The 23,711-nt window shown below is 32.9% G+C and overlaps 1 protein-coding gene across 1 annotated transcript in view; it reads right to left on the bottom strand.

Annotated features, from left to right (window-relative positions):
• LOC128862065 (uncharacterized) overlaps positions 1-23,711 on the bottom strand; it is a 354,012-nt gene that overhangs the window by 93,342 nt on the left and 236,959 nt on the right. The gene's annotated exons all lie outside the window — the stretch shown is intronic.

The following is a 23,711-nucleotide window of genomic DNA, read 5'->3' as shown; positions in this document are numbered from 1 at the left end:
GTTTGCTTCGCGTTCTCCAGAGCCTTCAGTGCAGCCTGAATGTCACTGAAAACTCCGAGAAGTCTTCTTGTTAATTGATAACACAATGCATATAAGTTAATACCCTACTCTGGTAAGCCGCATAACGGCAAATATATACAAAAAGTTAGAGTAAGCAATACTTCTTAAAGCTAGCATAAGCACTAATTGGATGATGAAATAAGCTCATCCAATAGTGAAATATTTACTGTAAATATAAACAATTATTTGTTAAGGATAGAATTACAATAAGCAATACTTTTTAAAGCTAGCATAAGCACAAATTTATAAACATAAACAATTATTTGTCAAGCACTTTTTAAAGCTAGCATAAGCACAAATTTATAAACATAAACAATTATTTGTCAAGTACTTTTAAAGCTAGCATAAGCACAAATTAGAGGATGATGAAATAAGCTCATCCAGTAGTGAAAGATTTATTGTAAACACAAACAATTATTTGTTAAGTATAGATTAAGCAAAAATTTGGTATAAAAGAAATAACGTAGGAATAAAAGAATCACTTCAAGTTTGACTTTGGAAGCAAGCGTTTTATTTTATTTTTTTTAACGCTCACCCGCGTTAGAACGTTAATTGGCGATCATGCCAGGAGCATCAACCGTAAGCAAATACCTCGTGCGAGAGGGCATACGGTCGGTGATAATAAAATAAGTACCCCACGAATCGGGCGAAAAAACAAATAACACAATATATTTTGAAAAAAAAGTACCCCATGAATTGGGCGAAAAAAATAAAAATTTTCGAGAAATTTTTTTTTAAAACAAAGTTGAAGCAGTAGAAAATTCTCGCTGGATCACAAAGCAGAAGAAAATTCTCGCAGGACCACAAAGCAGTAGAAAAATCTCGCAGGACCACAAAGCAGAAGAAAAATCTCGCAGGACCACAAAGCAGTAAAAAATTCTCACAGGACTACAAAGCAGTAAGAAAGGAAACGGCAGTGAAATAGCTGTGAAAGAAACAGAAAGCAACAATCAAAGAATCTAAGTACCAGCAAAGGACGACACCAGAATCAGGAGTATATTAATGTAAGTTAATTTATCATAATAATAAGAAAAAAACCCGTAGAAATAAGGTAAATGGGAAATAGTTCAAGTACCCCTAAATACGTGCGTCTGTATTATTGCAGTTACTGTGGCAATAATCACAAAGAGTCTAAGTGCCCACATTTAAATAAGGAGATAGTGAAAAAGTGTAATTGAGTGAAAGATTTATCAAGAGAATAAGTGCAAAAGGTGAGGAAAGGACCTTGAAAAAAATTTTTTTTATACACTGGACGATATAATAGTTAGATTTGCAAGAATGGCAGTGAATAATTTATCTGCGGAAGATATAGCTAGATTAATAGCTACTCACACCGCAAACTTACGTATTGAAATAGGTCAATTGAATAACCAAATTAGGGCTCTGACCACAGCTTCTCAGGTAACTGAGTATCGGACTCAGACTATTGACGATGCATTAATGTGTAATGAATGCTTGGATATAATTCGATCTTTGCCCGTGTTTTCAGGTAAATCATATGTTAGTTGGAGAGAGGCTGCAAAAAATTCTATGAGTTTGTATATTGAAGGTAGCAGAAGATATTTTGGCGCACTAACTATATTAAGAAATAAAATTGTAGGAGATGCGAATGATATTTTGACTAATCATGGGGCTGTATTGAATTTAGAGGCCATATTTGCTAGATTGGACTTTGCATATGCTGACAGACGACCAATTCATGTAATTGATCAAGAGATGAGTATTTTAAGACAAGGATCAAAATCCCTAATAGATTATTATAATGAAGTAAACCGTAAATTAACTTTACTAATTAATAAGACCATAATGACGCATGGTACTAATTCAGAAATAACAAACCAAATTAATATTAAGAATCGTGAAACCAGAGAATGTTAATGCAATGAGAAGGTGCAAATGTTACTGTGAGCTTTTTTTAGTACAATTGAGATTTGAAAGATTTGTAATAAGGTCATTTAGCACACCGAGTTTATAGACACCTCACTGACTTTTGCCCACACAAAAATTAGAAACACCACACATCTTTCACCTCAACACACAACACATTTCTCACCTCGACATTAAACCAATTAAATTTTTACTATTTTCGTATTTTTGAAATAATAAGCGAATACGTAAAATTTATTACAAATTTTTTTACGATTACATTAAAAAAAAAAAACGATTTAAAAAAAAAAAATTTATAAAAAAAAGTTTGCGCCGGGAATTGAACTCGAGTCTAACATGTGGCGAGGAAAAATAGGCGGTGCGTTTATTTCTTCGAATGCTTATTTTTTGACCAATTTGTTACTTTTGAAATGATAAGCGGATTCATAAAATGTATTACAAATTTTTTTACGATTACATTAAAAAAAAAAAACGATTTAAAAAAAAAAAATTTATAAAAAAAAGTTTGCGCCGGGAATTGAACTCGAGTCTAACATGTGGCGAGGAAAAATAGGCGGTGCGTTTATTTCTTCGAATGCTTATTTTTTTACCATTTTGTTACTTTTGAAATGATAAGCGGATTCATAAAATGTATTACAAATTTTTTTACGATTACATTAAAAAAAACAACGATTTAAAAAAAAAAAATTTATAAAAAAAAGTTTGCGCCGGGAATTGAACTCGAGTCTAACATGTGGCGAGGAAAAATAGGCGGTGCGTTTATTTCTTCGACTGCTTTTTTTTGTCCATTTTGTTACTTTTGAAATGATAAGCGGATACATAAAATGTATTACAAATTTTTTTACGATTACATTAAAAAAAAAAAAATTTAAAAACGAAAACAAAAATTTGTGCCGAGAATTGATGGCGAGTCACGTGGGGAGGATAAATACGCAGAGCGTTTATTTCTGCGCCTGTGAACAAAAGGTTTTGTGCATGCGCGCGACGAGAATAAATTTTAATAAAGTTTTGAAAGTAATTCATGAAGTTTTTCATTACACACATATGTACATAAATGAACGTATACTTCATATGTAAATAAATGATGGTATATGAAATATACATAAGTACATAATATGTATGTACATGTCAATAGGAGGTATTTGCATTCAGAAAAAAAGAACGGTTTAAGATAAATCAACACTTATTTTATATTGTATGTCAATTTATAGTTTATATATTCGACAGCATTTACATACATATGTATGTATGTACATTTGTATATGAAAAACAATAATGCACAAGCGCAAGAACATCATATCACATATGCAAGTATGCCCAAATAACCTTGACTTATGTATGTACACATGTCATACCACATCACATTCTTACAAGAAATCAAATACACATACGCACTAGTGAACGAGTTTCTTCCTAACAAGTGCAAAAACAATTCTGCTCTATGTATGCATATATACCGACTTTATGTCCTAGCATATATACATACATACATATATACCTACTTGCCTTCTAAACTTCCTACAAAATAATTGTATTCATATGTTACTACATCCATGCACGTTCATACATTCAAGCATACATATACATATGCGCGAGCACAACGCTCCCTTCTTGCTTCCGTGTACTTTTGTCTTTCACCAGTCGATATTCCTAATATTGTACTTACAAAAACACAATACTTTGATAGACGCAAAAGCAACAGCAAGCACAACGCGATGGCCGCTTTGCCACCACACATTCTAAAATGTTCTAGAACACAACAAAAACACATACATACCTCACATGCGCATGTCGCCCAAAGCTAAAATCTAAGCCTAGCGACTACAAAAACAAAATACATTCGTAGACGCAGTCGCAGCGGCCATGACTCTATCAGCGACGGCGCTGAACAATTTAGAACGGAAACAAGGAGTTCATTCATAAGTTAGAGCTTATATTTCAATTTCATTCATAAAACGAGCCGCCCATATGCCAATTTTCGCGACCATTCGAAAATAGTCAATATTGGAATATTTCGCGTGGAATTATTTGCCAATATTTGATAAATCTTAAATTTTTGTCATGTCGAGTGGCCGCGGCTCCGTATGTATGTATGCAGCCTTATATGTATGTAAATATGTCTTCTAACTGTGCGACAGTCGCGAGTTAATGCGACTTCCAGCGAATCACACATTGCTGTCCGCAAAGCCGCATGTATGTACCTTATGATCAGAAAGTACCGGGAATGTTTAAATTAAACAAAACAGAGTTAAATTTAAGGCAAATTTATATTATCTCCTTCAAAATATGACCCGTCTGAAGCAACACACATGTGCCAACGTTTAACCCAGTCCTCCAAACACCCCCGGCAGGCCGATTTGTATTCTCTTTGATCAGTGCGATGGCGCGTTATCATCATGCAAAATCTGAGGATTGGTTGCTCACATTTCCGGCGGTTTGCAACACACAGCATCTCTCTAAGGTTTCAAAACGGATAAATAATATTCTCTATTGACTGTCTGGCCCGATGGAAGGTACTCATGGTGGACTATGCCTTGGCAATCGAAGGAAGCAGTCAACATCACCTTCCCGGTTCTTTTTGCTCATAGGGTATACATATCCCATGTGTCAAGTGTGCGCAGAAGCTTGTGTTCTGGGTTTGTTAGAATGGTGGTAGTTTGTACATATATTTATACACATATGTGAGTATGCGCGTTAGGCTTCCTGGATGGATATTAGACTATTTTCTCATCAATATGTGTATGTAAGTAGTTCAGATTTGACTGAAGAGATTAAATATAGGAATGCATATTCATATGATTGGCTTTATGGCTGTTTTACATATAAATTAATTCAAATGAAGTATGAATAATGTTATATAGAAAATAAATTTCTAAATAACAGGTATTAGAAAAACCTGAATACACTATTTTAAATCAATTCTAATTAAACCAAATATAAAAAATGAAATATCGAACAAAAAACCGCGTACAGGGTTTGAACCTGAGTCAAAATTGAGACTATGTACCGCACACACAACACGTCTTTCACGATTGCGCTAATCTATAATCACTAAAGAAATTTTCTAAATCACTCATTTATTCGATTCGCAGTTTTATATGCACATATTCTGCGTTAGTTGAAAGTTTGTATGCGTAATTATATGCATATGTATGTGTGTTTGCGCGTTTGGCTTTCTGGACGGATATTAGAATGATATTTTCTCATCAATATAATTTGGATTTGATGAAATAGATTATAGACATATGTACATATTTTCTGTTTTGATTGATTTATATAAAAATCAGGTCATATCCAGTATGAACTATTTTATACCGAAAAGAAATTTCCATTTATAAAATACAAAAAAAACAGTATTTTAAAGAAATTTTAATTAAAATAAACTCAAAAATTTTACCAAACTTTCCTGGTTTGAATTGTAAAATAAAATGTGGAAGAAAAAAAAATATGACCTCAGGACTTGAACCTGAATTAAATACGTGCCAAAAAACAAAACGAATAACTCCACCGACTTTAGCTTCTGCACCACAAATTAACTGCCGCACGGCCTTCTTAATCGCAAATTTATTCGCTTCGATTTCCTTAGTAGTGTGCCGAAAAATCTTATGAACTTCCTCAGTAGTATGGTAAACGCAGAAAAAATCTGAATTTCTGTCCTAGCGTGGTAAGTAAATATAGAAACCCTCCACTCGCGTCACTCGCGTGGTAAATATCTGCAATTCGCCACTTGTGAGCAAAGTTGAATTTGAAATGACCTTATTATGAATCTACAAATTAGAACTCGAAAAAAGCTCGTTTAACATTTGCTCCTTCTCATTGCATTAACATTCTCTGGTGAAACTGCTTTGAGGACATTTATTACCGGTTTACGTCCTCCACTTAACCAGATACTTTTCACATTGGCTCCAGTCGATTTACCAAACGCTTTGGCTAAGGCTCAGGAGCTTCAATCAAATCAAATGCGATCAGAATTTGCATTGCACTTTTCTAGAGCTCGAAACCAGGGAAATAATGTTAATGGAAATTATCAAAATAATTTTAGAGGTGATCAAAAAATGGTGTTCCAAAATAATTTGAGATATCCACAAGTAAGACAGAATACAAATGTAAATTTCCCAAAGCCAGAACCCATGGATACTTCATCTTGTAATGCTCCTGTGGTGCAACGAGGGATGTTTGCAAGATCACAACAGGGTAATGCTTTCTCTGGAAATAGGTTTAATCCACCGATAAAAAGAAATGATAATACAAACTTTAGTGGTCAACCACCTGCAAAGGCTCAGAGAATCAATAATATTAGTGAAAATCATTTTTTAGGTCAAACTTCCACCTGCCCTACATATTCCGGACAGATCTGCAAACCGGAAAAGTAATGAGGATACTAATAGATACCGGTGCTACTAGTTGTTATATTAGAAAGGGAGTGTATGACAATGGACAGGAATTAGCAATTAAGAAGAGGGTAAGGACTATTCATGGTTCGACCGTCATTGATTTGTTTCATAACGTACATCTATTGGGATGTATGGAAAGATTTTATGAAATAGATAATTTAGAAAGTGATTTCTTGATAGGAGTTAATTTCTTGAAGAAGATTAGAGCTAAGATTGGTATGGAAAAGGAGTTAATTAATTATGGGAACGAATATTCAGAAAAATTACGGTTTTTAAGAAACAATGAGGATAGTTGTATAGGAAAATCAGGAACAAAAGTAAAATCTTTGGGACACAGAAGTCCTAAAGCGCCCGCCGAAGGTAATACCGGCAATATAAAAGGAAAAAATGAAAATTCAAAGAAGGAATGCTTTGGAAATACAAAAGTAAAATCTTTGGGACACAGAAGTCCTAAAGCGCCCGCCGAAGGTAATACCGGCAATATAAAAGAAAAAAATGAAAATTCAAAGAAGAAATGCTTTGGAAATACAAAAGTTATCATGGGACAAAATTGTCTTATGACGCCAGCTGATGAGTCATACCAGCATAAAACAAATAAAGAATTAACTTTGGAGGAAGAAACCTCTAAAGCGCCCGCTGAAGATCATTCCAGCAATATGTTAAATAATTTTGAAGTTGAAAATTTGGAAATGAGGAATAAATTTTCTAAGAAATATAAAAAAAAATATTGGTGAAAGTGAAGGTTTTAATATTCCTCTATTGAGAGAGGATATTATTAGAATTATAAAGGAAACACATAAGAACATTGACATGGATTTGCCTTTCAGGACAGACATAAAAGCGGAAATTAGAACTGAGGATGACAAACCCATATGGTCGAAGCAGTATCCGTATCCTGTGTCTGTAAATAATTTTGTTAATGAGGAAATTGGAAATTTACTAAGAAAGGGTATAATAAGGAATAGCAAAAGTCCTTATAATTCTCCTATTTGGGTTGTTCCGAAAAAGGGAATGAACGAGGATGGAAGTCCTAAACTAAGGTTGGTCATAGATTTTAAAAAATTAAATGAAAAAACAATATCAGATAGATACCCCATGCCTAATCCTGAGGTGATACTTTCGAATTTGAGGGAATCCAAATATTTTTCAACAATTGATTTAGAGTCAGGATTTCATAAGATTTTAATGCAGGAAGGTGATATTGAAAAAACGGCTTTCTCAGTTAATAACGGGAAATATGAGTACTTACGGATGCCATTTGGGCTAAGGAATGCACCTAGTATATTTCAGAGAGCAATGAATGATATTTTACGTGAATATATCGGTAAATTTTGCCAAGTGTATATTGATGATATTATAATATTTTCGAAGACATTGACTGAACATATTCAGCAGTTAAAACAAATAGTTGAAAGGTTAAGGGAAGCTCATATGAAAATATCTCTTGAAAAATCAAGGTTTATAGAAACAGAAGTTGAATTTCTGGGATACGTAGTATCTCATAAGGTTATTAAAACAGACCCAAAAAAAGTGGAAGCGATAAAAAATTATCCCATACCTAAAACTTTACGACAATTAAGGGGTTTTTTGGGATTAACAGGATATTACAGAAAATTTATCAAAGATTACGCTACAATAGCTAAGCCACTGACAAAACACTTAAAAGGAAAAAATGGAGGAGTATCGCAGCATGTATCAAAAAAGACAAGGATTGATCTTAACCAAGAAGGATAGCCGCTTGTGAAAGGTTAAAGGATGTATTATGCCAATGCATTGAATTATCGCAACCTGATTTTAATGAAAAATTAATTTTAAATACCGACGCTTCAAATGTAGCTGTGGGGGCTGTATTATCACAACGAGGAAAACCCATAACATTTATTTCAAAGACCTTGAATTCAACCGAGCAGAATTATGCAACTAACGAAAAGGAGCTTTATGCTATTGTTTGGGCATTGAAAACATTGCGACATTACCTTTATGCTGTAAAAGATTTAGAAATTTATACGGACCACCAACCGCTATCGTTTGCGATATCTGAAAGAAACCCTAATATTAAAATGAAAAGATGGAGGGCATTTATTGCAGAATTTTCGCCAAGAATAATCTATAAACCCGGAGCAACAAATGTTGTAGCAGATGCACTATCGAGACAGCAGTTAAATAATTTAACAGAATCGAATAATGAAATTTCAGAATCGGAGGATTCATTTGCGAATACACAGCATTCAGCCGAGAGTAGTGATGAAATTTCAATTAGGGAAACTAACAAGCCATTGAATCATTTTAAACAGCAAATATTAATAAATCAAGGTGCAAAAATTACTACCCAAGAAAGAGTTTTAATCTTCGGTAACACTAGATTTTTAATAGAATATGATAAACCAGAAAATATAATACCTGTTCTTTCTGAACAATTAAATCCAAAATTGGTTACAGGAATATTTTGTACTCCGGAAGTGGCATATGAAATAAAAACCGTATTGATGGATACTTTTCCGGTAACGAAATTTTTACGTGTGAAGTGTTTTCCAATTGATGTCGCGAATAGAGAGGACCAGGGTAATATTATAGAGCAAACACATGGTAGAGCACATAGAAATTATAGGGAAAATGTGGCACAGATCAGGGATCAATACTATTGGCCCCAAATGGTGAAGCAATTCAAGCAATATGTTAGAAATTGTCAGGTATGTAATAAGAATAAATACGATAGACAACCCAAAAAGGTACCAATTGGAAGGGCACCAATTCCAGAGAAAGAAGGTGAACAAGTTCATATTGACATTTTTTACGCTCAAAAACTGAAATTTTTAACTTTGATTGGCTCTTATTCCAAGTTCTTGATAGTTAAGCATATTGAAGATAAGACAAATTTAATCGAAAAGATTTTGGAAGCTTTACAGGTATTTCCGGAAGTAAAGAGAATTACAGTGGACAATGAACCAAGTTTTGCATCGGCTCAATTTAGATCATTTGCTAATAGATGTAGTATTGAAATATATTATTGCGATCCAAGACATTCAGTAACTAATGGTCAGGTAGAAAGAGTGCATTCTACTCTCATTGAAATAGGAAGATATTTAAAGGAGGAATTCAATTTAATAAGTGATTTAGAATCCATCATTAAAGAAAAACCGTATGAGGTGCTTTACAATAAAAAACCACATGAAAATATAAAAGATAAATTAAAATCGGCACAGGAAGTTATGTTGAAGGTACCTAATAAAAGGCGAAAAGCAAAAAATTATACTCCATGTCAGACAGTATATGAGAAAGTTATAGGTGAAAGGAATAAATTAAAACCGAAATACAGGAGACAAAAAGTAAAAGAAGATAGGGGAAATAAAATAATAATTCAGAAACGTGACAGAATAACTCACAAGGATAATATTAAATCTTAATATTTACAGAATGAGATTGGTGCTATTTACAGCATTCATATCTTTCGGGATGACGGACATTATTGATTATACAAGGGAAGACTATGTTTTAATAGAAGACGGAGATGTTTTATTATATGAAGATTATGGGGATATTTTTCACATTGCAAATATAACTTATTTTGCGAGTTTATTGGAAGAAATGAAACAACAAATGCACAGTAGGAATGAATATATTCATGTAAATGGAAGTAAGACAATGCGTACGGATTTTGACGTAAATGAAATTGAATACGAATTGGAAATAGAATTAATGGAGACATTAATAGAGCAATTGCAGGAAAGGGATCATAGATTTACAAGAGGTATTAATGAGTTGGGAACATTGTGGAAATGGATAGCAGGAACACCGGATCATGATGATTTAGTATTAATAACCAATAAATTAAATGAATTAGTGGAAAATAGTAATAAACAGTATACCACAAGTTCACAGATGTTTAAAGCTATTACGCATTTAACTGAGAGGGTTAAAGAATTACAAGGAAATGCACATATTAGAATGATGAGTAAGCGTAGGAATAGTTATATCATTAATGAATTACAGAATTTAATACAAACTATAACTTTGGCAAAGGTAGGAATTGTAAATCCAGCTATTCTGCACATTGATGAGATAAGAAATATAACACGACATGAACACGGACGAATAACGATTACAGATTTAATAGATGATTCACAGTTTAAAGTAATTCAAATTCAAATTCAAAGGTATTGTATGATTGTAAATTTTATGAAGTTCGGGCTATAGCGCAGAGAGATGGTAAATTGATAATTGAGGATAAAATAGCGAAGTGTGGAAATGATTATGTAAATGTAAAAGAATGTAAAGAAGAAATAAAAAATACATACTATAAAATTGAAGAAAGGAAATCTTGTTTGTCGAAAATTTTGAATAAAGCAAGAACCAAATGCAAAAAATGAAAAGAGAAAAATAAAGAAATAGAAGAAATAAAACAGCGGGCCATATTAGTTTCTGGAACGCATGTAATTGATGAACGCACATTAGATGGAGTTTATTTAATAGTTTTTAAGAATTATACTATTATTGATAATGTTACATATGAAAATATTGATGAAAAAATTTGGAATTATGTAAAAATTAATTATATTAATAACTTTGAAATAACTGAGTATGTTGAATCTACAAATGAATACTTAAAATTTGAAAATTCGAATGTATTAAATAAAATAAATCAGGAAATTCAAGAAGAAAAGATTTGGTGGTCACTTACCACAGTATTGATAGTGTCATTGTCTTTTTATACAGTTTATAAATTAATAAAGAAAATATATGTCAAAAAAGCATTAAGAAGTAAAAATATAAAAGAAATGTTAATGAGTGATATTGATTTGACGATTCAGAATATCACCGATATACAGGGTGGCTGATGAATTTTGCTACATTAAGAAACTCAAATAACTTTTTTTTTAGTGTATGGAATTCATTTTTTTTTTTTTTAAGTTGAAGGTCGTTAAATTTTATTAAATGTAGCTTAACTAGTTTTAAAAATAATTGAATTTAAATGCCCCCCATGCTCGTTGACACAAGTGCGGCATCTTAGTAAAAAGTTGTTCATTGCTGCTTTGAGAGTTGCGACAGGAATAGCCGCAATTGTTGCCCGAATGGATTGTTTTAGTTCATCCAAATTTGTTGGCTTTGTTTTATAAACTTCTTGTTTACATAAACCCCACAAGAAAAAGTCAGGTGCAGTAAGGTCAGGCGACCTGGGGGGCCAACGAAATTTGGAGTTTCTTGAAATCAGTTTATTGGGAAATTTTCGTCGCAACTCTGTCATAACAGTCTGGGCTATGTGAGACGTTGCCCCATCTTGTTGAAACCACACAGAGTTGAAAGGAATTCTCTTTCGGCGTAGTTCTGGATAGAAAAATTCTTTCAGCATTTTCAAATAACGGTCTCCAGTAACCGTAACGGTGTGACCATTTTCTTCAAAAAAATAAGGTCCGACAATACAGCGTGAAGAAACCGCACACCACACTGTCACGCGAAGAGGATGCAATTCCGTCTCGTGGAGTATCTGTGGGTTAGAAGTACTCCATATTCGACAATTTTGTTTGTTCACATTGCCGTTTAAATCGAAATGGGCCTCATCAGACATGAAAAGGCAGTTTAACATGTTTTGGTCTTCTTCCACCATTTGCAGGATCTTCTGGCAAAATTCCAAGCGAATCGGCAAGTCTGCTGCATTCAATTAGTTAACCATTTGAATTTTGTAGGGAAATAAGTCTAAATCTTTGTGCATTATTGTTTGCAAAGACTGTCGGCTGACACCAAGTTGAGCAGATAAGCTTCTTGTTGAAACCCTTGGATTGCTTTGTATAGCTGCAGCTACAGCAGCGATCGTTTCCTCCGTCCGAACTGGTGGGTTTCGATGATAAGGCCTTCTTGCGACTGTTCCTTGCTCAGCAAAATTATTCACCAGTCTCATTATGGTCCATCTGCTCGGGGGATCGCCGCCAAACATCCGCCTGTACTCTCTCTGTACCAAAACTACGGACTCTAGTGCGTGATAGCGGCGGACTATCCAAATTCTTGTTTGCGTGTCCCAGTTATCCATTTTAATAAATTCTAAAGATCAATCTGCAAATTAAAACAGAAATGGAACAGATAACTTAAAAAGAAAAAAAGTTATTCAATTTTTTTTGGTAGCGGCTTTCATCAGCCACCCTGTATATTCGAAGACGGGACGTTTCGATTTAGAGGAGGGGGAGTTAATACCCTACTCCGGTAAGCCGCATAACGGCAAATATATACAAAAAGTTAGAGTAAGCAATACTTCTTAAAGCTAGCATAAGCACTAATTGGATGATGAAATAAGCTCATCCAATAGTGAAATATTTACTGTAAATATAAACAATTAAAAATTTGGTATAAAAGAAATAACGTAGGAATAAAAGAATCACTTCAAGTTTGACTTTGGAAGCAAGCGTTTTATTTTATTTTTTTTAACGCTCACCCGCGTTAGAACTTTAATTTATATATGTACATAGTTGTGGCTATCGAAAGTGAACCGATTATGAACCCGAGAACATCAACTCATCAACTAAACGTTAACCCCAGTATATTCCCTTAGGTCATTTGACTCAAAAATTCAAGGCAAATTATCACCCGCTCCGATATCGCTGGGAGTTTTAGAGCAGTTGAAAAAATATTTACTCAAAAAATCATTTTGTCGTTTGAGGCACATTTTCATCTCGACGGCTACGTTAACAAGTAAAATTGTCATATTTGATATTTCCCACTTTCTTTATAGTATTACGTATTTTCATAGTTTAGAGTACATAGTACCTCTTCCATTAATGAGTGTCAAGTACCATGGAAAAGTTTAATGAGACCGATATGTTGAAACCAAAGCCACTGGACATGGACGTGCAACTGTAACAATATCGTCTCAAACGCTGATGCAGCCAATCTCTCTCAGGCTTTTTATTTAATTTCTCTTTACGACATTCTTCTCGCAGGACTGCAAAATACTTTCGCAAATCTCGCGGTTCTGTTGTTTCTTCTTACATATGTATGCATACTCGTACTATTGTTGATGAACTTATGGTGTTTCTTGGCTCTGCTAATCGCCTTTGTCGTCATTTGGTTATTTATTAACTAACAAAAAAGAAAATAGCTCTTTAGCACCCTTCTACAAAGCAGCGGCACTTGCAGGAAACACAGCAATTAGATCAGCTAAATCAATGTGCTGCAAAGCAAACTGAAGGCCTGCAAGCAATGCGTACCCTTTGAAAGGTCAAACGCGGTCGTTTAAAATACTCACAGCTTCAATAGCATATTACTTAAATATGGTAAATAAATTAAAAAAATGTATATTCTTAAGAAACTCTGATATGAAATATTCTTCTGAGTATAAACTGTTTGGCGGCACCCTGGACCAGGTTTGAAACCCACTATGGACAAGAACCATTATATATATAATATCATAATGCAAAGAATACACCACTATTCCCCTCTCTGTGAATTTGACGAAATTGCTGTATGCGTGACATCACACTTGTGCAATTTATTCGCGTGTTGTTTGTGTATTTCTTCTTCTTTATTCGTTCTTGTTCACATTTTCAAATTCTCTCACGCAACTGCACCCGTATGACGTCACGCCTATCTGATGGGCGGAATCTTGTATTCTATCATTCTTGGTATCAAATAATAGGGCGTTAGTCCAAATCTCTGAGTGTAATTAATATATTATTAACAATAGACATACCAAGCATTGATATATACTTCACCGCTCATTTTGACCTGGACATCTTTTCAAACAAAATATTTATTATTTATATTTACTGGGGTTTTTAGAGTCATGTAATTCATTTTTTATTCATAGATTTTTTATAAATTTAACTAATAGTAGTTTGATTTTTAGCTTTTATTAGCTCAATTTAAGCAAACTGAGATTTGGTTTAATGCACATTTCTTACAAACATATTTTTTACAACCCACATAGATATTGTGTGGCTTTATTTTTGTTGCAAATCCAATTTGATAGGATTTTCTTGTAGAATTTTCTGTTTAATCTGCCATCAGTAGTTAATTCTGGTTTTTTGGTTCGAATGAATCTTGATATCCAGTAGAATGTTCATCTGCTAATTGAAAAAAGAATTCCTTACTGGTAATATTTGTTCCCGTGAGTTATTTGCCGCCATGTCGGCGATATTAAAAAATAATTTTAAAGGTCATCTCTGAGATCCTGACTTAACACTGTATTTTTTAGCCATTTGATCCGTTGTATTCACACTAAATTTAGTGCGGTTGTACAATGAAATGGTTTCAGGAAGCTTTTTTCGGGTTTGTTAAAGTTTTGGGGAAATAAACTTAGAGCTAAGTGAAATAAGAAAGTTATTTTACTTATCTTTGTACACCGTTGTGAAGTAAATTTGAAAATTTAGGCAATTTATCTCCTTTTTGTTTGGAAACTTTTGGTAACCCCTTTTCATTTGAATAAATAGTTCCAACTAAAGTCGTATTTTTTTCCAAAACTTTTGAAACGAGCGATTTGCCAACCAATAAATGGCTCAATTAGTTTTAGGACAAAGAACTCACCCGAAGATATTGATGCTGGTTTATTTCCATTTTTGCCTAAGTTACTTGCCAAATCCGTTGCGATTAGGGAGAAATAATTATTCATCAACAGCAGTATTTTCTCTTGGCACATAGCAAATTTTACAATTTTTAGTGAAAGGATTAAACAAATTTTGAAATTAGGGCGAATTTGTCGATTTTCAGTTTTTAATTTCGTTTTTTTTCATATTTGCAAATTGCAAGATATCCGTGAAATCTTTCCTAGTCATCGTTTGTCTAAAAACTCAAGTCACCGGTTTTATGGGCACAAGTGAAAAACTACAAAAAAATGTTTGTTCTCATAGGCACTACGCCTATAAAAAATTGTTAAAAGTTAATAAAATGTTTCCTCTTATAGAAGCTACTTTTCCCCAAGAATTGTTGAAGCTTTCATTTCTGTGAATTTCTTATTATATTGAATATGTGGTGAAAAGTCCCGGACTTTTTTTTTGCTCAAAACGCTTTTTTTTGCTCCAAATTAGCTTTATTCATCAACGTAATTTCCATCAAGAACAATGCAATCATTCTAGTGCCACTCTAACATTTCAATACTATTTAACCTCTTCAGCGGAATTTCTTACCGGCGAACCTATTTATAGGTCTGCGAACAACCAGTAGTTGCTGGGAGCTAAATCTGGATGTGGGAGTAATTCGAAATTCTATTCATGTAGTTTTTCCATTGTTTTTATTGACATTTTTTTACTGTTTTTAGTAAAGGTGGCACCCACATTGATTAGAACTTCCTCATAGTCAAATACTCATGCAATATAAAGCCTTTCCTCTGATATCTTTACGATGGCAGCTGACTCACGCAACTTCACTTTTCGATCGTTCAAAACGATTTTGTGGATTTTTTTATGCTTTCTGGTGTTACCGCCTCATTTGGACGTCCGCTGCGTTGTGAATCACCGAAGTCTCTACGACCACGTTTGAAGTCAGCAAGCCATTGTTTTATTATTGTTTCTGATGGGGCGGAGATCCCATAACTCTTTTCAAGCCATTTCTTCGCTTGAACGGTATTTTTCCCATCAAGAAGCAATGTAAAATTAAAGAACGAAATTCTTTATGATTCACTGTTTTTAAAATAACAAAAGTAAGGTCACTCTTGGCACCATAACTCGCATGAAATTTCAACAGATGTCCCTTTAAGGTTAGTATTAACATCTATGTGTTAGATCTGGGACTTTTCAGCCCAAGTGTTATTATAATATTTTTCTTATTATCAAAGAAAAAGCGCTGCTAACTTTTCCTTCAATTACATGCCTTTTTGCAAATGTTGTAGAACCAAAGCTATACTTCTTTGTGGTCTTCCTCGGGATTCATGCTTTATCAGTTCACCAGCCATTTTGACCAGTTGGTAAGTGTAGGTATACCACATACCTATCTCAGCAAATTTAACAATAATAAATAGAAAGTTTTATATAATTATCGGATATAAATAAATAATATTTTTCATATAACTACATACATCAAACATTAGAACTTAAACTAATGGAGAAAATTTAGGAACTCATTTCTAAATCGGTTAATTTGGTCCGTTGGTATATCTAGAGTTAAATTTCAATTAGCTAGGACATACAGCACAGACTTAGCTCAATCTGATTGCGTACTTGAGTTTTGTAAAAATTAAAAGAAAAAGTTCGACGACAAGTGGAACCACGAAAACAAAAATTTGCTCGGCGATGGGAAAGATATGAATCCAATTTTCGAATAAAATAAAGCCTATATGGTTTATGACAAAAAAATTTCATAGATTTGCTTTTGGTATCCACGAGCATATATTTATGAAGAATTTTGAGTTATGTTATATGACCAGGGTAAAGCTCAAACTTCAAAACAAAATTAATATCGCCCTTTAAGGGGATACATTCGTCCAGAATTTTTTTTAAATTGATTTGTTTTATTTACAGATTATTATTCTTTATAAGTCGATTGTAAAAATTCCCCATGGATACAAAGTTATGGTAGAAAATGTAACTGCCCGACGAGAGTTTGATGCGCACAGTAAGCTGTCCTTCGTTTGAGGCAGCTGGCCGTTATTTTCGGAGCCTTTTAGCCTGCCGGTTCTTTTGTTATTCTAAAGTATGTATAAGGACATCCATAAAACATTATAGGGTCGATATGCTAAAGTTTATGAAACTAAAGGTTAGTTGTATTTGATCATTCGAAGCGAACAATTGATCATTGATCATTGAAAGCAACAAAAGAGGCCGCAACGTCTCGTCGATCAGGAAGGCATACAATATGAAGCTGGAATGGGAGATTAGACGTAAGTTAACAAATTAAATTAAAAAAATCATTTTAAGTTCTTGCTTTAAATGCGCGAGTTACGTACCATCACTCCACCACCCTATCTATTTATTTCTCTTTTTTTGAGTTGTGAGAGTATTGTCTTACATTTAATGAAATTGGAATCATACACCAAACTATTTAAATGCTAAGATACTAAGATTTCACAAGTAAAGGTTCCCACCAAAAGATTTGCTTAGTATGCAATATTACACCGACACGTTTTTCGCTCAATGCAGTTATGCTCTCAATAAGCATAAGGTACTGCATAAAGTGAGCGCAAAACAAGTGTTATTAGAATTAAGGAAATTATTTGAAGTCAGTCTGTAGATTCACAACAACCAAGAAGGTTGATTTTGTTTAAAATAAAAATTGTGAAAAAAAATTAACTTTGGTGATTTAATTTAAGTCCAAATACTTAAAACTCATTACTGAACTCAAACTCATCAAAAATTACAACTGCAGCAGCAACGCTTAATACAGCAGCAGCAACAACAACAAACACAACACCAACAACAGGAATTTAATTTTAACATGACCGCCAAGGATGTCATCGACCAATTTCGATGCTTGAATCCCCTTTCAGAAAATCAAAACTCAAGGGCCTTTATCATTGCTGTAGATTCCACTCTTACTTTATGCGGAACAAATCTGAGCCTTATTCAGTTTTGTTTGAGATTTGTGGCCGATGAGAAGATTCATGGCAATGCTGGCCGGCGTGTAAGAGAACTAGAAAGCGGCGCTTCGTGGGAGGAAATGAAGGGAAAAATTCAACAAGAATGCAGCCCAAAGACGACCTACGGAGAAGTCTTCAACTTGTGCCGGACAATAAAAGTAAGAAATTTAAGAGAACTGTTTAATATTTTTGAAATTTCCAAATTTAATATTAATGATATATACTTGTCTGACCTATTAAAACCTGGTATCTACCGACCAGAAAATGTAGACAGGGACCTGGTAGACATATTATTAGAAAAAATTGACGGACCAATTAGGGCTCATTTAAGTGAAAATGCGACTTTGAATGAGATAATTACAAAATATACCAAATTGAAACTATTAGATGACACAAGGGACATTGCATTTATCAATAGGATTAATATACAAAGTGAACGAAAAACAAACAACAATTGGCAATCATTAAAGCTAAGTAATAGTTTTCATAGCAATAATTGGAATACTAATAATTGTTTTCAAAATACAAATTGGCAAAAATCTAAGCCAAATAATAACTTCCAAAATGGCAACTTTAAACGGAATAGTAGCATTCAAACCCGAAATTTCAACTGGCAGAATTCAGAGCGTTCCCACATGTCACAATACAGATTAATAAATAATTTTCCAGTTGAAAATTACAGCAGAAATTCAACACAGCAATTAAATTCCAGTAAATTATTTCAGTACAATCAACCAAATTCTTCTCAAACTAGAAAATCTTATCATAGTAGGCAACAACGCCAAACTAATGCGTATCAACAAGAACCAGAGCCAATAGATATCGGTAATTTGAAAGAAGAGGAGGACGTAAATTTTTATACGACGGCTTCTCCACACAATTGCCCATAATATTAGTAACAATTGGAAATTGTAAAATTAGATGTATCATAGACACCGGATCAGAAACAAGCATAATTAAACCTAATGTCCTTGGGAATACTTTTCCCACTCAACAACTCAGAACCATAAACGGAATAAACCAAGTGACACACAAATTAGTTACCCCAATACCTAGAGAATTTAATATCTCAGGTACCTTCTCTTGGAAGGTTATTGATTTCCATAGCAAAATTTATTCAGCAATAATAGGTCAAAATTTTCTCATCGCTCTTAAAGCTAAGATTGATGTAGAGAATAAATTTATTACTATACTAGATAAACATATACCGTTTAGAAATTACAATCCATACAATAGTGTAGAAATTTGCTCACTTGAACACAGCGACCTAGAAAAATTGAATCTGAGACATCTAAATTCGGAAGAAACCCAATTGATAACGAGGTTATTGCACAGTTTCAAAGATTTATTTTATAAAGAGGGTGATAAGCTTTCTGCAACCCATGAAATTAAACATGAAATAATTACATCAACTGATAGAGCTGTATATTCAAAAGTGTATAGGTACCCCCAAATTCACGAAGAAAAAATAAAGAAACAAATCAAAGAAATGTTAGAGCAAAACATAATTAAGGAAAGCAATTCACCTTATAATAGTCCTTTATGGGTAGTGCCAAAGAAGATCGACAATTCTGGCATCAAAAATGGCGAATTGTTGTAGATTATCGGAAGCTAAATGAAATTGCTGTTAATGATAAATTTCCAATTCCCAATATGGAAGGAATTCTTGATAAATTGGGCAAAGCTCAATACTTCTCTTCTATTGATCTTGCGAAAGGTTTTCATAAATTGTTGTAGATGAAAATGACAGAGAAAAAACCGCCTTTTCTACACTTTTTGGCCATTACGAATTCATAAGAATGCCATTTGAGCTTAAAAATGCCCCTTCGACTTTCCAGCGACTTATGAATTCAGTCCTTCGTTAGTATATAAATAAAATTTGTGTTGTCTATTTAGACGACATCTTAATATTCAGTACTTCTTTATCAGAACATATACAAAATATTAAAAAATATTTCAAACTTTGAAAACAGCATGACTTAAAATTCAAATTGATAAGTAGCTTCTTAAAGAAGGAAACCGAATTTTTAGGTCATATACTTACACCTAAAGGTGTTAAGCCAAATCCAGCTAAGGTCGAAGTAATTCAAAAATTGAAGCTTCCGACAACACAAAAGCAGATAAATCATTTTTAGGAATAACAGGTTTCTACCGAAAATTTATAAAAGACTATTCTAAAGTAGCTTACCCCATGATCGATATTTAAAGAAAAATGCTAAAATCAACATAAGAGACCCAAATTATATTATAGCTTTTGAAAAACTAAAGGATATTATAACAAGTCCGCCTATTTTAAAATATCCGTGCGGTTTTGACCAAAGATGGTCATCCTGTTTCATTCGCATCGCGAACACTAAATAATCACGAAAAAAATTATTCCACTATTGAAAAAGAGCTATTGGCAAAAGTGTGGGGAGTCAAATACTATAGACCTTATCTTTTTGGAAGAGAATTTGATCTCCAAACCGATCATCAACCACTAAAGTGGTTGCAAGTCAAAAACTCGGGTAAAGATATAAGCCCGAGATTACAGAGATGGCTAGTTCAATTAGGGGAATACGACCCAAATTTGATTACATTGCTGGCAAAGAAAATAAATTAGCAGACTTTCTCCGTCGCATTAATTGCGAAAAGTGTGATATAAACGCTTTAGATTCTGATGATTTAGGAATCACTCTTAACGAAACTTTTGTAATAAAAAATCTAAATGCTGAAGAAGCAGCAAATCAATCTGATATATCTCTAGAAGTTCAATCCAACCATTCCCTTGAAACCGTACATTCTCAGGCAGAGAACTTCAATGATCATATTTCTATTTTAGATACCATAGTAAATAGGTTCAAAAACCAACTCATTTTAGTAAAAAACAAGGAAGTTGAGGTCATGGAAAATTTCAAAAACAAAAGAATCTTTATCGATAAACAAGATATTGACTCTGACAATGTAACTAATATAGTCCGAAGAAATTTTGATAAAGGAAAAGTGGCGATATTTTCCCAAATTAATGATCATGAATACAACAAATTACAGCAAATTTTAATTAACAATTTCTTAAGTAGTGAACGGCTATCATTTGTAAGATGTAGCTTTTTAGCACAGGACATCCAGGATGAAAGCGAGTTAAGAAAGCAAATATCTCTGTTTCATAAGTACGAAACTGGGCATTCTGGAATATTAGTAACTTACGAGGGCATGAAGCACAAGGTTTATCATCCTCAACTAAAAATAAAAATACCTGAAATTATAAATAACTGTGACATATGCTCTGGAGGAAAATATGATAGAAATCCAATAAGAAATAAATTCCATTTAACTGAGACTCCTACTTCTACTAATAAAATTGTTCATGTCGATACTTATGTTAATAGTAAACACTCATTTATAATTTTTCTTGACAAATTTTCAAAACATGCTGTTGCGTTTTACCTACCCGATAGGAATAATCAAACTATTATTGGCAAAATAAACGAATTTTTATCAATTAAGGGTTCCATTGAAAAGTTTGTGTTTGACAATGAGTTTAATTCCAAAAATGTTAGAGATTTTTTAACTAGGGACGGAATTGAGTTTCACGTAACTAAACCAAACAGTCATACAGGAAATGCTGATATTGAGAGACTAGAGGGTTACTCTAACAGAACGCATTCGAATATTAAACCTAGAGGAAAAACGCCCAATTATAACTCAAATGCAGAAGGCCATAAAATTTTATAACAATTCTTTCCATCGTACAATAAAAACTACTCCACAAGAAGTTCAAAATTACAAAGTTGATCAGAAATTAATAAAAGACCAAAGTTAACCACAATTTATAAACAAAACCAAAAAACGGGAAAACTATTCAGAGAATCGACTGGAAGGATTTATAAAAAATTACAAAAGTTTGAGGCATAAAGAAGAACCTAAATTTATAAAAAGGAAATTGTAAAATATTCATACATCCAATATTAAAAGGCCAAATAAATTTTCAGGTGGCAACATTCGTACTGGTGATAGCGATATTGGTAACAGGGACTCAAGGGACATTGCAAGTCAACAAAATATTGGAAGAAACAGGTTACACTCAAATTAAATTAAGAGAAGTGAAAGTAATAAACGAAACAATTACCGTAATACATTTAATAGATTCAACCGAAATAAATACATATAATAATTTTACAAATTGAATCCAATATTAAAAATTAAGACATTCTCCATAAGGATTCATTAAAAGTTACGGATGAAAATAATCACAACGTTATTGAAACAGTTAATAAACGAATTCAGATAAACCTACACTTTAACGACACTTTAAACCTACTAAAAAATAATATAGAAGAAGACAGAAAAAGAATCCAGGCAGCTTTTAACGAAATTAAAACCAGGAACAGCGAAATTGTAAGATATTTGCTATACTTAGACCAAATGCAAAAAATCAGATACTTGGAAAATAGGCTTAATCAAATTCAAGATAACATATCAGCGGCTAGACATACGATTTTAAACCCTAGTATATTGACGGCCAATGAAATAGAACGTTACAACATTGATTTTTATAAGCTAAAATTACTAAAATTAGGTATAATGAAATACGAAAAACCTAAGTTAATTATTGCCATTAAAATAGCAACAAATTTTATTAAACCTATGTTGAAAATATTAAAGAAATAAAAGAATTAAAATATCATAGAAATGTTCCTTATGCAATAAGCACTTTCTTTTTTGTAAGCATTGTTAAAATTATTGTGATATTGTAGTTAAGAAAAAATAATAATAAAATTAAGATTATCAATAAAATTGAAAAAAAATCTGAGGATGTGGAACTGGAAGCCATTAAAGAGAAATACGGCTTAAAATATAACAAACCATAGGATCGAGGAGAATCTTTTGACAAAGGGGGGAGGAGTTACGTACCATCACTCCACCACCCTATCTATTTATTTCTCTTTTTTTGAGTTGTGAGAGTATTGTCTTACATATAATGAAATTGGAATCATACACCAAACTATTTAAATGCTAAGATACTAAGATTTCACAAGTAAAGGTTCCCACTAAAAGATTTGCTAGTATGTAATATTACACCGACACGTTTCTCGCTCAATGCAGTTATGCTCTCAATAAGCATAAAGTACTGCATAAAGTGAGCGCAAAACAAGTGTTATTAGAATTAAGGAAATTATTTGAAGTCAGTCTGTAGATTCACAACAACCAAGAAGGTTGATTTTGTCTAAACAAAAATAGTGAACAAAATAACTTTGGTGGTTTTAATTTAAGTCCAAAGACTTAAAACTCATTAGTCGCGCGACCTCGAGCGAAATGCACTTGAAAGTTTTAACTCGTTTTTCTCGAAACTGCTTTTTCCGGCCCGGTCTGCGTGATAACTCATACAGTTTTTAATATTTTTTGATGCGTTTTTTTTTAATATTTTTTTATTTTTATTTTTTGATATTTTTATTAAAAAATTTTATAAACATAATTTAATTGTAAAATTTTTCGCAATTCAAAGATCCGGCTCGTCAGGCTATAACTACAACTTTATTTTACAAGAATTGATGCAGACCGTGGGGCAACTTTTTTTCATGTACTTTGGGTCACGTAATTTTTTATATACTAATTTTAGTAAAGAAAAAATTAAAATTATAAAGTTTAAGTACTAATAAACAATGGACACAATTTTTTTATATTTATTTCTATTGTTATCCCTTCTAGAAACAACTTTTCTTTTAGCACATTTTTGGCGCTGCTGGATGTATGTAACCCCTTAAAAGGGTATATAATTAAAGAGGTTGTGAGTCGCTATTATTGCGTACATATGGCATGTGTACAAGTTTCTATTATATTTACAGGCATTTGATGTGTATCACATGTAAGTATATAGTAATTATATTTTTACGTAACTG

The sequence above is a fragment of the Anastrepha ludens genome, chromosome 4 (genome assembly GCF_028408465.1).
Source record: "Anastrepha ludens isolate Willacy chromosome 4, idAnaLude1.1, whole genome shotgun sequence".
Lineage (NCBI taxonomy): Eukaryota > Metazoa > Arthropoda > Insecta > Diptera > Tephritidae > Anastrepha > Anastrepha ludens.
Note: the sequence above shows the minus strand (reverse complement) of the source record. Positions and strands in the feature narration are given on the sequence as shown.